Source organism: Lepidochelys olivacea (assembly GCF_965140295.1).
Source record: "Lepidochelys olivacea isolate rLepOli2 genome assembly, chromosome: 3".
NCBI lineage: Eukaryota > Metazoa > Chordata > Testudines > Cheloniidae > Lepidochelys > Lepidochelys olivacea.
Genome location: NC_140413.1, coordinates 7,764,432 through 7,779,694, shown reverse-complemented (window position 1 = coordinate 7,779,694; position 15,263 = coordinate 7,764,432). Strand labels below are relative to the sequence as shown.

General features: G+C 41.2%; 1 protein-coding gene across 2 annotated transcripts in view; it reads right to left on the bottom strand.

The window, feature by feature from the left end:
• Window positions 1–15,263, bottom strand: part of FZD3 (frizzled class receptor 3) — a 102,892-nt gene that overhangs the window by 81,348 nt on the left and 6,281 nt on the right. The gene's annotated exons all lie outside the window — the stretch shown is intronic.

Here is a 15,263-nt window from a genome sequence, read left to right as displayed (position 1 = left end):
ACTCTAGAAGCAGAAGCAATTGGATTTTTTTTTTAAAAGACAGATTCAGACTGTTGACTTTGATATTACTCTCAATTTAAAAAAAAAAAAAAATTCTCTCCTGATCAGGAAAAGCTGTGAGTGTGGTGTGGGGAGAGGCAGGGGAAATAAGACTAAGTATGGTAGGATCACCATCCTTTACGGCAATTGGGAGGAACACTGCAAGACATCATGACATTGATTGAAGCAATAATAAAAAAAATAAATAAAACAGATATCTGTATGCAGACAGGCCATGACTAGCACAATTTGACTATATTTTAAGTTAAGCAGTCATCTGACTATTTGTAATAAGTTAGTGTATGTGTTCCACCTTTCCCAATAATTCTTCTTTAAGCCTCTGCCAGATGCTGCAGAATTAGCTTCAGTGCCAACCCATCTGCCTCCATCCATGACCCTGAAAATAAGCCTATTTTAAATAGAGGTTGATTAAGATGCAGCTCTGTTTTAAATTGCATTCTTAAATAAAACCAATGATCTTCATGTGCTTTTAGTAAATTGTAGTCCAAAAGATCTTATACCCATTAAGACCCAAATTCTGTTTCCATATTTCCAGTTAAATCTTAATGCAGAATTCTGTCCCTTTCTTTGTATATGGGAAGGCATAAACATGCCAGAAGGAGTATGTTTTCATTCTTCATTTATTTGTAGACAATAGTGCAGTTATTTAAAAAAAATTCTTAAAATGAACTTTTCCACAATGCCTCTTATTGTGTGTATTTTGAAGATTTTTATCAGTTGTGCAAGAAGAATTTATGCAGAATTTTACCCTCCCAACTTGAGGATCCAAGAGACCAGAACACAATATTGGCTTAAGTTAGTCTTTTTAAAGAAAAATCTATTGCATTTCAGTGGGATGACGAATGCTGATTAGTCAAGAGAAGGAAACCAAGGCCATTTAAAAATACCTGCCTGGTTTTGTAGTGTTCAGGTTATCACAGCACCTGACAATCTGTAAGTATAAATGACAAACCTTTAGTTTGTCCCTAAGACAGAGGATTGCTCCTCACCACCCTACCATTCTTCCTTGCAGCCCTGAAAATTCTCGCTTTAGATACCCCAGTTTCCCTGAATTATACTGGTATCCTCCGGTCATGGCTCTCCACGTAACTTACTGTAACTGCTCATATTGCATTGTGAGACAGGTGGAATCTCAATTTAAGGTAACCTTCACTTTTCCTGTGGCTGTTAAACAGCTCTAGCCATAGAATTTCATGTAAGTCCTCCTTGAATTATACAGTGCTCTAGTTCCATCAGGTTTAGTATTTCAGTTCTGGGTAGGCTCCTATGTTACCACCTCAGTAATAACCTCTTGTTCTTCACTGCTTCCATCTTCTTCTATGAATTGCTATTTACCAGTCTGCAGAATTACAAGCCTCTCTCTCGAACAGGCAAAAGGCAGCATCCAGCAGCATAACAGCTGCTTTTTTCACACATATTACAGTTTAAATCTATGCCTGGATTTTACTCTGTTTGTGGCCTACAACAACCTACAAAAGCTTTTCCATTGAAACCGTCCACCTCTTTCCCCTTTGCTCCTCATTTAGGAATCCAGCCACATAATCTGGGTTTTCATTATGTATTTTCTGTCTTGATCTTTAAGCTTACATTAGGATGAGCGTTGCTAACTGTTTAAACCCCCCTCCCCCAAAACCTATACCAGATGCTCTACAATCCACATGCTGACTCAAGAGTGGCTCTGTTGAAGCAAGAAGGTCCCCAGGCAGGCTGTTGTCATGGTGTGGTCATTGAACTTGAGTTCTACTCTGCACTGTAGGTTCAAGCCCTACCCTTGGCACTTTCCAGATAATGTGCCTTGTACACATTCCTTGCTTTCTGACAGCACTGTGCAGGGACTCCTTTTGCAAGTTTTGCCCAGAGACCAAAATACCTGGTTTAAGAGCGATTTTTAAAGTGTTAAAAACACCATATGTAAACTCAGATTTTACTTTAAAAGTATCATCAAGGAAAGTTGCATTGATTAAACAGAGGGAAGACTGGTACACAATAAGGATAATGTACCATGTTTCCAGAACAATGGAACGGAGTATGATCAAAGGAAAGCAAATCGCTCAGTCATCAGGTCAAGGAGTTTCTTATACACAGCTCCCCTAATATAGAATAGATGCTCATAACATTTTCAGATTCTTAAAACTTTTCTCGTGCAGAGCGGGAAATATGGGAGTCAAAGTGGTGAGGGGAAACATGGAAAGAGGTGATGGAGTAGTGCTAGGAGGGTCCAGGGATGGGAGGAACTCGGGAGCAGAGGAGTGGGAGTTATGAGATAGAGAGAAATTAACTGGAATAAGGATGGGAGCCTGTCAGCCCCATGTTTCCCCACCCCACCCCACCCCCGTCCTGGCTGAGGGGGAGGATGGGTAGAGGGGTGTAGGGGAAGATCCTTCCTGTTCACAGCCCCATATCTCAGGGCTACCAAATGGCAGATGAAATCTAATGTTGATAAATGCAAAGTAATGCACACTGGAAAACATAATCCCAACTACACATATAAAATGATGCTGCCTTAATTAGCTGTTACTACTCAAGAAAGATCTTGGAGTGATTGTGGGTCGTTCTCTGAAAACATCCACTCATTGTGCAGTGGCAGTCCAAAAAGCTAACAGAATGTTGGGAATCATCAAGAAAGGGATAGATAAGACAGAAAATATCATATTGCCTCTATATAAATCCATGGTATGCCCACTTGAATACTGCATGTAGATGTGGTCTCATCTCAAAAAAGATATATTGGAATTGGAAAAGAGTCAGAAAAGGGCAACAAAAATTATTAGGGGTATATAATGGCTTCCGTATGAGGAGAGATTAATAAGACTAGGACTTTTCAGCTTGGAAAAAGAGGTGACTCAGGGGGGATGTGATAGAGGTCTATAAAATCATGAGTGGTATAGAGAAAGTAAATAAGGAAGTGTAATTTACTCCTTCTCATAATACAAGAACAAGGGGCCACTAAATGAAATGAATAGGTAGCAGGTTTAAAACAAACACAAAAAAGTATTTTTTCACGCAACACACTGTCAACCTCTGGAACTCCTTGCCAGAGGGTATTGTGAAGGCCAATACTATAACGGGGTTCAAAAGGCAGCTAGATAGATTCATGGAAGATAGCCATTGATGGACCTATTAGCCAGGATGGGCAGGAATGGTGTCCCTAGCCTCTGTTTGCCAGAAGCTGGGATTGGGCGACAGGGCATGGATCACTTGATGATAACCTGCCTGTGCGTTCCTTTTGGGGCACCTGCCATTGGCCACTGTCAGAGGACAGATTACTGGGCTTGATGGACCTTCGGTCTGACCTAGTATGGCAATTCTTATGCCACCCCTGCAATGGAACCTGAACTCTGCCCTGCTTGGAGCTGGCAATATCCACTCAAAATGGTTCAGTGACAGTGGTGGCAAAGGTTAACAAAACCATCAAGAGAAGAGGTTCTTCATCTCTTGTCTTCACATCAAAAATGGACGTCTTATGGGAAGTTGCTTTAGTCAATCAGAAGTTACTAGGGTCAATCCAGGAGTAGCTGGATGTAATTCTCAGGAATGCATTATGCAGGAGGTCAGACAAGACAATTTAATGTTCTGTATAAAAAAAGGCTATGCATCTACAGTAAGTAGACTGAGGAAGGACTAAGAACATAACATTGTGTTGTGTTCCTCACATTTGAATTTCAGCATTTTTCTGCATGCACGGTTAGGTGTCACTGTATTGAAAGGTAGCAAGATTAGTACACTAGTTTGTTAGAGCTATGACTATGATATAAATAGGTGTATGTATACCCCAATGTATATTTGATCTCTCATTTCAGCACTGAACATTGTAGGTTGCCAGAGGTGGACGAGGGTGTCTTCTTGCCAAGGAGACTGTCAGAACTCTGCTGGCACACATGAACGCAGTCTCCAGGACTTAGTGGGGGATAAGTGAAGACAGTGTCTCAGAAAGAATCCTCAAGCCAAGGATGAAGGGGTGGTAATATTTAGCACATGTGGGATGATTTGTGTGGAGTAGACTTAGTGTTTGAGCATCCATGGCTTCTGTTTGCTATACCTAACATTCAAGTTTTGTCTTAGCGGAGAAAAGATGTTAGGCTTTGTCCTACAGTACTCATGTGCTCTGTGCATCTGTGAAGATAGAGTGCTAACGTGTTACTGGTATGTTGGGGGCATTACTCAAATGAGAGCTGAGTTAAGGTTGTGTTGGAAGGATGGGCTATACTTAACTTTGTATATCCTGGTTTTCAGAGGTTTAAGGCTAGCCACGCTGCATATTCTGGAATGGCACTAGAAACCTGGGGGCAACTTTTGATTAAATGACCCTAAATTTAATTTTGTACATGTCATATTACAGACGGTGTAATATGTGAACTGAAGGATGTAGATTCAGCTTGGTTAAGGATAAGGATGAAGACCAGTGAGGATTAATGGATCCCTGTGAACTACCAGTGATCCATTCATCTTCACTGGTCCCTAAGGGTTATGGATAAGGATGCTTGCATGGATTTGACTATCCTTGTCTAAGGTATTAAATTGTATTAAAAGATAGCTAAATTATAGTAAATATTTTGCTACAGTCACTTTTATGTGTGAGCACCTGCTGTAATTGCCATAAGATAATACCTTTCCGAATGAGATGGTCCATGTTATCATGTACAGTGATCATCTGGGATATATTATGTTAGTCTGAGCCACACTGGGGAAAAGTTTTAGAAAGTCTGCCTTAAAACATGGATCCGTTGCCAGAATTTCACTTACAGAAACTGCTACAAATGAGAGAAAAAAAAAAGATATCTACAGATTGTGTACATAGACACCTTTTCTGCATTTATACAGACAAAAAGCCTTAAATATATAAAAATATTAACCCTCCTAAAATGGCACACACTTATTTATAATTTGTGCATGAATAATTAGTACTGATCAGTGCTGGACAGCTCCTAGTGACAACACAACAATTTGGACAGCTCAATGTGACTAATATGATTTAATCCAGAGCAGCACATCAGAGGGTTTTTATTAGTAGTAGTAGTTTAAATGTGCTTTGAAAAGTGTTTGCCAGTTACGTGCATAATCCAATGCCCCACAAATAGAATTAGTTTTCTTAATATTGCAAATTACTAAACTACTCAATGTATACAAATTTAGAAAATTCTATTCAATCTACCATCGCTCCATTTAGGGAGAGAAGAGATGTAACAGCTTTCAGCATGGTCTAATACTTAACAGTGGATTTGGGATGACATTTACTGGAATAACTGGCATTTGTCAGCAGTCAAAAGAAGCAATTCAGCTAAGAGATCCTCAAGGACCCAATGACCTTCTAACCCCTTGAATGAATGAAGTCCTCCCCCCACTGCCTTTCAGATTTGAACAGGCCATATTGAGGGAGCACAGTCGGAAACCTAAAGCTTTATCTTTCCTGAGAGTAAAGAGGGGGGGGGGGTGGATCTGATTACAGTTCCCATTCTTAAGCTTTCATTCAGCATCCTATGCGTAATATTTCCATTTTCCTTTGCTGAGTCAAGGTGATTTGATGATGCAAATAGAGAGAGAGACAGAACCCATCATGAAAATGTGGATTGTCTTCACTTTATGGTTAAGAAAAAGGCTACTAAAAGAATGGAACTGAAATGACAATAGTTAATACTTTGAGTTAGAAAGCATATAAATAAGGAAACTTCATTGGAAGAACTTAACATTTTCATCGAGCATATGCAGTATATGAAAAGGAGAGCACAGTGTATTTTTAACCCATGAAATGACAGCTGTTTCTATTTTCTTTTGCTTAAAAGTTTACAATTTAGTACAGGACAAGAGAAGGGCAAACAGTACCCATCTTTTAAAAGGAGGAACAAATTGGACCTGAAGAACTAGTCAGCTTAACTTTGATGCCTGCAAAGATACTGGAACAAATTATTAAACAATCAATTTGTAAGCATTAGAGGATAGGTGATAGCTAACATGGATTTATGAAGAATGAATCATGCCATACCAGCCTAACTTCCTTCTTTGGCAGCGTTACTTGCCTAGTGGATAGGAGGAGAAGCTGCAGACATGATATACCCCTAATCTTAGTAAGGCTTTTGACATGGTCCCATATGATATTCTCATAAGCAAGCCAGGGAAATGTAGTCTAGAGGAAATTACTAGAAGGTGGATGTGACTCAGGGACCACTTGGTGCCCACTGGCAAATGGCAGTTTGTCAAAGGATGCCATGTAAGATTGCCATTGAAAGCCTGTGTCACACCGATCGTCACTGCAAAATGTGTAAGTATACACAGAGAAGTTATTCTTTTAATGTTTAAGTTGAGGCTGGTCATCAGAAGAGGAGAATCATCTCCTGCCTGAAAGAAATTTATTTGCTCGTCTGGTTACATGTATATTGAGTATTGAATACTTTACAATGAACGCTTATTTACAGTCTGAACAAAATGCTAATCAAGTGATTGTTCAGGAGAGATTCCACCCAGGAAAAGACAAACAGCAGGGGATACCCTGTTTACAAGTGAAGACAATGGATAGGTTGAACTATATCTGCAGGTACACCTAGGTGACAATCTGCCACCTAGCTTGTCTTATGAACAGAGGATCACAGCTGGTCTGCCCGTTTAATGCTGGTAGAAAAAAAAAACAACTCTGGGCAAGTTATCCTTTATGAAACTGGAGAAGTCTTGTTAGTTAAGTTCAGGATCTAGAAATATATGTAATCATTCCCATTAATTTTACTTGTTTCTTCTTGAATCTGTTCTTTATTAAACACTTATGTTCACTATACACAAATCTAAACACTATGAATTGAGTAGAGAAGTGATGTGGAGGTGAAACTGCTAAGCTGGCATACTGTTCCTTTAGGAGCAGCAGACCTGCAAGTTCTGAGCCTGTCCAGTAGAACAAGGGCTGGACACTCCAAGGGGGACGATTGGAGTGCTTAGGGGTTGGAGTGTGCCTATTTTTTACCTGCAGAGGGACAACAGAGCCTGTATGGGCTGAGATGGGAGCCTGTATGGGCGGGTAGCTCAGTGGTTTGAGCATTGGCCTGCTAAACCTAGGGTTGTGAGTTCAATCCTTGAGGGGACCATTTAGGGATCTGGGGCAAAAACTGGGGATTGGTCATGCTTTGAGCAGGGGGGTGGACTAGATGACCTCCTGAGGTCCCTTCCAACCCTGATATTCTATGATACTTGTAGCTGGTGGAGTCAGGGAGCTGACTCTTGGCAGGCACAGACAAGGCTTCCTCACACTAAGGGCAGGTGGTAGCAAGGTGCCTCAAACCTGGGTACTCCAAGAAGCATCACAGTTTGTGCAAAACTGATTGAAAGACTGTACACACAGTAATCATCAATAGTTTGGTGTCAAACGGGGGGAAAGAGATGTATCCAGTGGGATCCCACAGGGGCCTGTCCTAGGTCTGATACTATATAGTGTTTTAATTAATTACTTGGATAATGGAGTACAAAGTGTGCTTATAAAATTTGCAGATGACACCAAGCTGGAAAGGGTGCAAGCACTTGGGGAGGACAGGATTAGAAGTCAAAGTAACCTTGACAAATTATAGAATTAGTCTGAAGTTACCAATATGAAATTCAGTAAAACGTGCAGAGTATTACACATAGGAAGCAAAAACATACATATCAAATGCACAAGTACAAAATGGGAAAATAATTGGCTAGGTGGTAGTACTGCCTAAGAAGGACCTGGGAGTTATAGTGGATCACCAACTGAACAAGTCAACAACATGATGCAGTTGCAAAAAAGGATAATATTCTTGGGTATATTAACAGGAGGATTGAACAGAAGACACAGATGGTAACTGTCCTGCTCTACTTGGCACTAGTGAGACCTCATCTACAGTACCGTGTTCAATTCTGGGCACAACACTTTAAGAAAGATGTGGATAAACGGAGTCCAGAGGAGAGCTACAAAAATGATAACAGGTTTAGAAAACCTGACCTTTGATGAAGGGTTACAGAAACCTATGATATAAGCCTTGAGAAAAGAAGTCTATGGGGGGACATGACAATAGTCTTCAAACATATTAAGGGCTGTTATAAAAAGAGGATCGATCAATTGTCCTACATTCAGTGAACATGGAGAAGTAGTAATAATGGGCTTAATCTGCAGCAAGGGAGATTTAGGTTGGACATTTGGAAAACCTTTCTAACTATGGACAGTTAAGCACTGGAATAGGCTGCCAAGGGTGGTTGTGGAATCCTGATCATGGGAGTTTTTGAAAAGGTTAGACAGACACCTGTCAGGGATGATCTAGGTATACTTGGTCCTGCCGCAGCACAGGAGCTGGACAAGTTGACTTTTCAAGGGCCCTTCCAGGCCTACATTTCTCCTTTCCCTTTGTAATTCATAGAATCCTACAAAGTCTCACTAATAATAGTTTCAAAAATTGTATATCTGGCAGTTGTAGTGACTGCCAGGTTCCAAGATTTGAGTTTTCATTTTGTTTGGGGCATCCTGAGATTTTCACATGCTAGTAAGATTAGATGTAGAGATGTTAAAGAAAATCCTGTGGAGAAGCCCTCCATAAAAATACAGATGAGTTGCATCATATGCGCATTTAACTTACCCGAATTCAACTATACATGCTCGGCAAAAAAACAAACAAACCAACAACAACAAGATACCTGTAAATAGGGCAGGCGATTCCGCCCACCATTCCACTCAATGAGCATATGTCCCAGAGTGAGCATGATATGGGAGACGTGAATCTGCTGTTCCCTCAGTCAGTCTCAGTTCCTGCATGCCTCTCATAGTGTGAGCATCTCGCCATACTGAGTGTGATTCTAGTGTTTAAAGATACTGTATGTATTTTTCATACAACATGGCCCCTAACGCAAGCCAGCTACTTCATCTGGTGCTCAACCGAAGAAACAGAGATCTGTTCCAATGCTGGAGGAAAAACTGGCTGTGTTGGACTTATTTAGAGACGGCATGTCGGTCTCCAACGTGTCATGTAAATATGGCCGCAACAAATCTAGCATCCGTGCCATCAAGATTCGAGAGAGAGAAATTCGTCAAGCCATGGCATCAAGTGCTCCAATAACTGCTAAGGTGACGAGCCAGGTGTGTGATAAGACTTTAGTGAAGCCTGAAAAGGCATTAAACTTATGGCTGGAAGACATGAACAGTAAACGTGTGCCTATCGATGGCAACACGCTGCGAGAAAAAGGCTCTTAGCCTCTATGCGCTGTTCAAACCTCCCGCCGAAGAGGGACAGCCTTCTGATGAGAAGGAATTCAAAGCCAGCCAAGGTTGGCTTAAACAGTTTTAGGAACTGCTTCGACCTCAAAAATGTGCAGACGACTGATGAAGCTGCATCTGCCAATGAAGAGGCAGCAAACGCCTACCCTGAACAGTTAAAGAAAATCATAGGAGAAAAGGGCTATCTTCCGGAACAAGTTTTTAATGCTGACGAGACTGGGCTCTTCTGGAAAAAGATGCCCAACCGCACTTACACTTCGAAATCAGAAAGACAAGCCCCTGGTTTCAAAGCAGCTAAAGACCGTGTGACTGTGTTGTTTTGTGGCAATGCGGCTGAGCATTTAATAAAGCCAGGCTTGCTCTACAGGGCTGCAAATCGCCATGCCCTAAAAGGCAAGAACAAAAATCTCCTGCCTGTGTTCTGGCAATCAAATAAAAAGGCTGGGTGACGGCAGCATTATATCTGGATTGGTTCCACAAGTGTTTCATTCCAGAGGTCAAGTGGTACCTCGAAGAGAAAGGACTTGACTTTAAAGCGTTGCTGATGGTAGACAATGCTCCTGGCCACCCTTCAGCACTCCGGTTGTGCATAACGACGTTGAAGTTGTCTTTCTCCCCCCCAATACCACTGCCAACCTCTCAACCAAGGCATGATTCGCTGTTTCAAGGCCACATACACAAGGCTTACGTTCTCACGGATATGTAGCACTATGGATGCTGATCCCAATTTTAATGTGATGGAGTGTTGGAAGTCCTTCAACATTGCCGATTGCATCCATTGCCTGTTTAATATAAAAGTGATGCAATCAAGCCTGAAACAGTCAATGCATGTTGGCGAAACCTCTGGAAAATGTGTGAGTGTTTTTAAGGGTTTCCCGACAATTGACAAAGGAGTGAAACGCATTTTTCAGGCGGCCAGGTAAGTGGGTGGTGATGGCTTCGTCGACCTCCTTGAGGAAGAAATTGAAGAATTAATTGAGAGCCATAGAGAAAAACATTGACTAACAAAGATTTAGAGGAACTGATAAAATAGTCTACAGTTGACGACGACGAACAGGAAAAGCCAACAAGTTAGAATCTTCATAAATTTGCTGAAGCGTTCCAAGCAGTAAAACACTTAGATTATTTAATTTCTGAATATGATCCCTCTATGGAACGAAGCCTCAAAATCACACTTAGTATTACAGATGATTTAAAACCATATCAAGAAATGTTTGAGCAGCTCAAGAGACAACGACAGTTGCCAATCACCATGTTTTTCAAGGAAAGACAACCAGCAGCAGATGAGCCTATGCAATCAACTTTGAGCTGAACCAGAGCCAACCACTTTATCTACAACTTGCTCTCCATCCCCTGTCTCCTGGATCGACATCAAGCCCTGACAACCCTCCGTAAATACCCCCTGTAATTAAAAATACAGTACTGTAAAATTATATTTTGCATATGTACTCTTTATATACTGTACATTACTGTATACATTATACATATTACTGTACAGGGTTGTATACACAAAACTATATACAGTATACTGTACTTTATGGACCATTTAAGGGATTTTCAAGGATAATTTTGACAATATGCGATTTTTGCCTTATGTGCAGACTTTAGAACCTAACCCCCGCATCAGATGCGACTCCACTGTACATAAGGTCAGTTACAGCACTGCAGAACACTGAACAACAAAGCCGCAAAATCAGAAAGAGGTGAAGTTTTCAAGAAAGGAGAGGTCTATAAATATCTGCTGCAGATACTCTTATTTGGTTGAAAACTATTAATTCAAATATTGGAATGTCCTCATGTTTTTACTAGAATATCATTCCTGTAATGTCTATTTAAGGCTAAATACAAAAAAGCAAGTAATTCCTTCTTGCTACGTGCAGATGTTAAAAATTTAGGCTAGGTCAACATAGGGAATAAATAAAACCAACAACTCCTACTATTCTACAGACTAAGTCTACTAGGCAAGAAAGAGTACTACGTTGGTGTTCCACAGAAGAGCCCAGAATGGGAGACTGACCCACTTTCTCACTTTGCTCCATGTGGCTGCCACTGTGGTAACCAGTGTGGATCATGGAACAGAGGCATAGTGAGCTTTCAATAAGATCACTACTTAAATGGACAATTTTTTTTTAATTGGATGAGAGCACGGATTAGGTATACATGCAAAACAGCAGGACAGACAGGGAATGAGTTAACTCCCTTCAAAAGGGAACCAGACAGGTAGCTGTCCCACCCTGAGGATGGTGTTCAGTCTGCTGGGTCAGAAGACAGAATTCCCACCTGGGCTCAAAAGCTGCTATATGAACAGGAAGGGAAATCAGCTTAGGAGGCTCAAAGTGAAGGATGAAGTGTTTTCTTGTATCTGCTTCCAAGTACAAAGAGGTAATGGAGCAAGGAGGCTCCGAGAGACTGCTTTAGCCCTACCAGAAGGCTGTATTTATCACCAGAAACTCCAAAGCCCTGCTTGCATAAGGTCTGGTCTCCCCATAAAGTTATACCAATTAAAGGTGCGATTTTATACCTATTTAGTTAAAACAGTATAACTTGTGTACAACACTTATATAAGTTTAAGCCTGCCTATATCAGTTTAGCTTGCACTTCAAAATTAATACAAGAGTTCACACAAACTGATTTCGCTTAACTGTTTCAACTTTTAAATTAATCCCTGTAACTTGTGACAGAAAACGGCTAAAAGAAATTTACATCACTGTAACTGCGCTGATGTTGATAGATTAGTGCAGTTTTTCAAATGTAGACAGTGTTCAAGTTAAGACTGTTCAGCTTCCTCTGGCTGAAGTCAGTTTGCTGGATCTGAAATAAAAACTCTTTAGCTAAACCAGAAGGAGGAAATCCTTGGTCTAAACTCTTTGTGAAAGTCTCTACTCTGGCCAGTTTATAAAAGCAAGTTTTTCTAATGAGCCTAAATCTGAAAATAATTTTTAAAAGATTTCAGACAAGTAAATTATGCTCTTATTTACTCTCAATTTGTCCTAATATAACTCCACTGATTTCTGTGGAGTCACTCTGGAGTTTCACTGTGTAACAGAGCAGAACTTGGCCCTATGTACTAGATAGAACCCTTTTGTACACAATTTCTAAAAGGAATCTGTTGGAACAACAACAACTGTCTAAGTAGGGATTTTTTCCTCTTCAAGAGAAAGAGGATCTCTCCCTCAGAGACTCAGTTTTGTTTCCTACCTAATGCCAAACAAGCTAAGTACCCTGTTTAATTAGGTAAATAACGTATACTCCATTTCAAATTGCCTGGATGACTAAACCACCCAAGCCAGATCCTCATCTACAACTTCACAAAAAGAGTAAGACCGACCTAAAATATTCTCAAGCCTTAGGTAAGATTTTGACCTCAAAGACTGAAACTCCTTATTGGCTCAGAATTTGATCAGAAGGTAAGAAGTTGGTACTGGTAGTTTTGTGGAGCAGAATGATGGAAAAGCTGCATTCAGCTTAACATTCACTATTTTTACTCTACAATAGAGATTTGAGTTGGTATTATCACTTTCCGAGTATGTTGTTGGAGGAGTTTTTTCTTTTTTATTGTATTTGTCTTGCAGTACATAATATAAATTTTAAAAACATTTTGGAAATGAAAATGCTATTTTATTCAACCTATTTTCATTTGCAAGGCTATCACATTGAGCCAAGGTGGGCAACTGGTAATTATCTCATTTCGAACACCTCTCAACCCTCTTTATTATTCTGTATCAAGTATTATGCTGTACGATACGTGCAACTGTCTTGTCTTATGTCATCAACATCTCAACTCACTGCCAAACAGGATTTCTTTAAGAAAACCCATGTTACTAAAAACGTATTTCCTTAACAGATCACCAGCTATGAAGACAAAACAGTAGCCTAATCTTAGTCAGGATCAATATAGTTTGTTGTTTGAACAGCTGGTAACTGGGCATAACATCAATACCAGATTGTCACTATCTCATGGGAGAAATGGGGAGAATGCATAAGGGACAAACCCTTATTAACAGTGACCACCTACAGTCATTAAAGTGCACTAGCTATACACTGTACATTTATAGAGGCAAAATATGGAATAAAATTCCATATTATAGATTAAAGCATTAACATTACCAGTGTCCATCACACACAGAACTCATGATCCCACCATTTAGAAAGAACATAGGAGAGCTAGAGATATGAAAAGAAAGGGAACAAAAACTATACAGTGACTTGGAAACTATATTTCTAGGATATAGGAAGAAGACACATGATCATGTGCGCCAGTGGTTCTCTCAACTGGGGGTCTGTGGGACCCCACAACTAAAACCCCAAGCCCTGGTGCCCCTCACTCATGGGGCTGAAGCCCCCAGCTCCCAGCTCCCCGCTCCCCCCTCAAGTCGGAGCAGCAGGGAAATGAAACCCAGACCCGAGCTCCTCCTGCCTCTCCCACCCGAAGCTGCGAACAGCAGGGCTGAAGCCCCAACTTGGGCAGAAGCCCTGAGCCCACGAGCAGAGTTGAGGGGGCATGAGGGTGTTGTCCCCCAAAACTGCAGTGCCTTCCCCAGAGTAGGACCGTCCTGTGGACAGCTCCACACCCCCCCCCCCCAACACACATACCTCCTCTTCTTTCTCAGCCCACTTCAGGCCCCACCCTCTGGCCAGATCCTAGGTGGGAAGCCAAAGCCAGGCAGTGCGGAGCAGCTGCTCCTTTGGCTGGTGGTGCCATGGAGTGGGCAGCTATGGCATTCCCCCATCTGCTGCTGGTGCCCGGGGTTGCGGCTGCTCCTCAGCTCCCAGACCCCTTTGACTGCTCACGCAGCCGGTCAGAGCTGCCCAAGGCAGGGACCTGGAGAGCCCTCAGGAAGCAGCTACCAGCACACAGACCCAAACAGGTCGGTGGCCTGCTGAGGTGAGTCGGGGGGGGAGGGGCAGCACTCCCTTTCTGGACCCTGCTGTGCAGAGCTAGCCTGAGCCCTGCCGGCCCTTGGCCCCCTCTCGCCCAAAATAGAAATCAAACTACACCTGTGCCCAAGGGTCCCACCCCTGGCCCAGAGCCCCAAGTTCCCCCTGCCACCGGGCCCTGCAGTTTTTAATAGCATGTTGAGGGGGTCTCAGAAAGAAAAGGGTTGAGAACCCCTGGTGTGCGCAACTCCTTCACAGTTGCATTGGAAAGCCAAATCTTGAGAGCTGCTGAGCATTCAAATGCCCACTGGCTTTAATCAAATCACAGCCAAGCTCTACAAAAAGGAATTACTCAGACACTGTAAATGGAAGGACAAAGATTCTTCGTATACAAACAAGAGGCCAGTAGAAAAGACTCCCAAGTAGGTGACTGAAGGACCATCACAAGAGATATTCAAGAACAGATCAGATATATTAGTGGGAATTATTATTATACTATAAATGAATAAAGTGGATGATGTACTGTAGTCCTACAAAATGTGGTAGTGGGGAAACGGAAATCAAGGCAGATAACTGAACTAGTCTTATCTGGATTTATTCTATATATAAAAAGAGTAGTAAGGTACCATTACAACAACAAAGAAAGTTTAAGTTCACCAATTCACCTGCCTGAATAGAAGCAGCTTAAAGGAATGGTTTGCCAACCGATATTCTTGTAACCTGGGAAAGCACATGCATATATTTTTCTATCAGACTAGTGGGACACCAAGACAACACAATCTGTAATAACTGAGGAGGCAAAAATATTCTTCCATCCAACCACAAAACATCAGAAGGATATAGTTTTATAACTAAGTCCTCCATTGATTGTTTAGCATTACTGTATAAATTAGTTTATTGAAAAGTGCTTTAAACTAACTTTTGCTGACATATTATTCCAAATATGCATTCTCCATCAGCCAAAAATATTTAAAGCTGGAACCCTTGAGTACTTTTGAACGTGAACAGTTGTACTTATTTTATATATTATAATATACACACACACACACAATGTGGTTACATATTTGTAGTAATTCTTAACAGTATATTTTATGGAATGATTTGTAAGGCAAATGGCATCTAG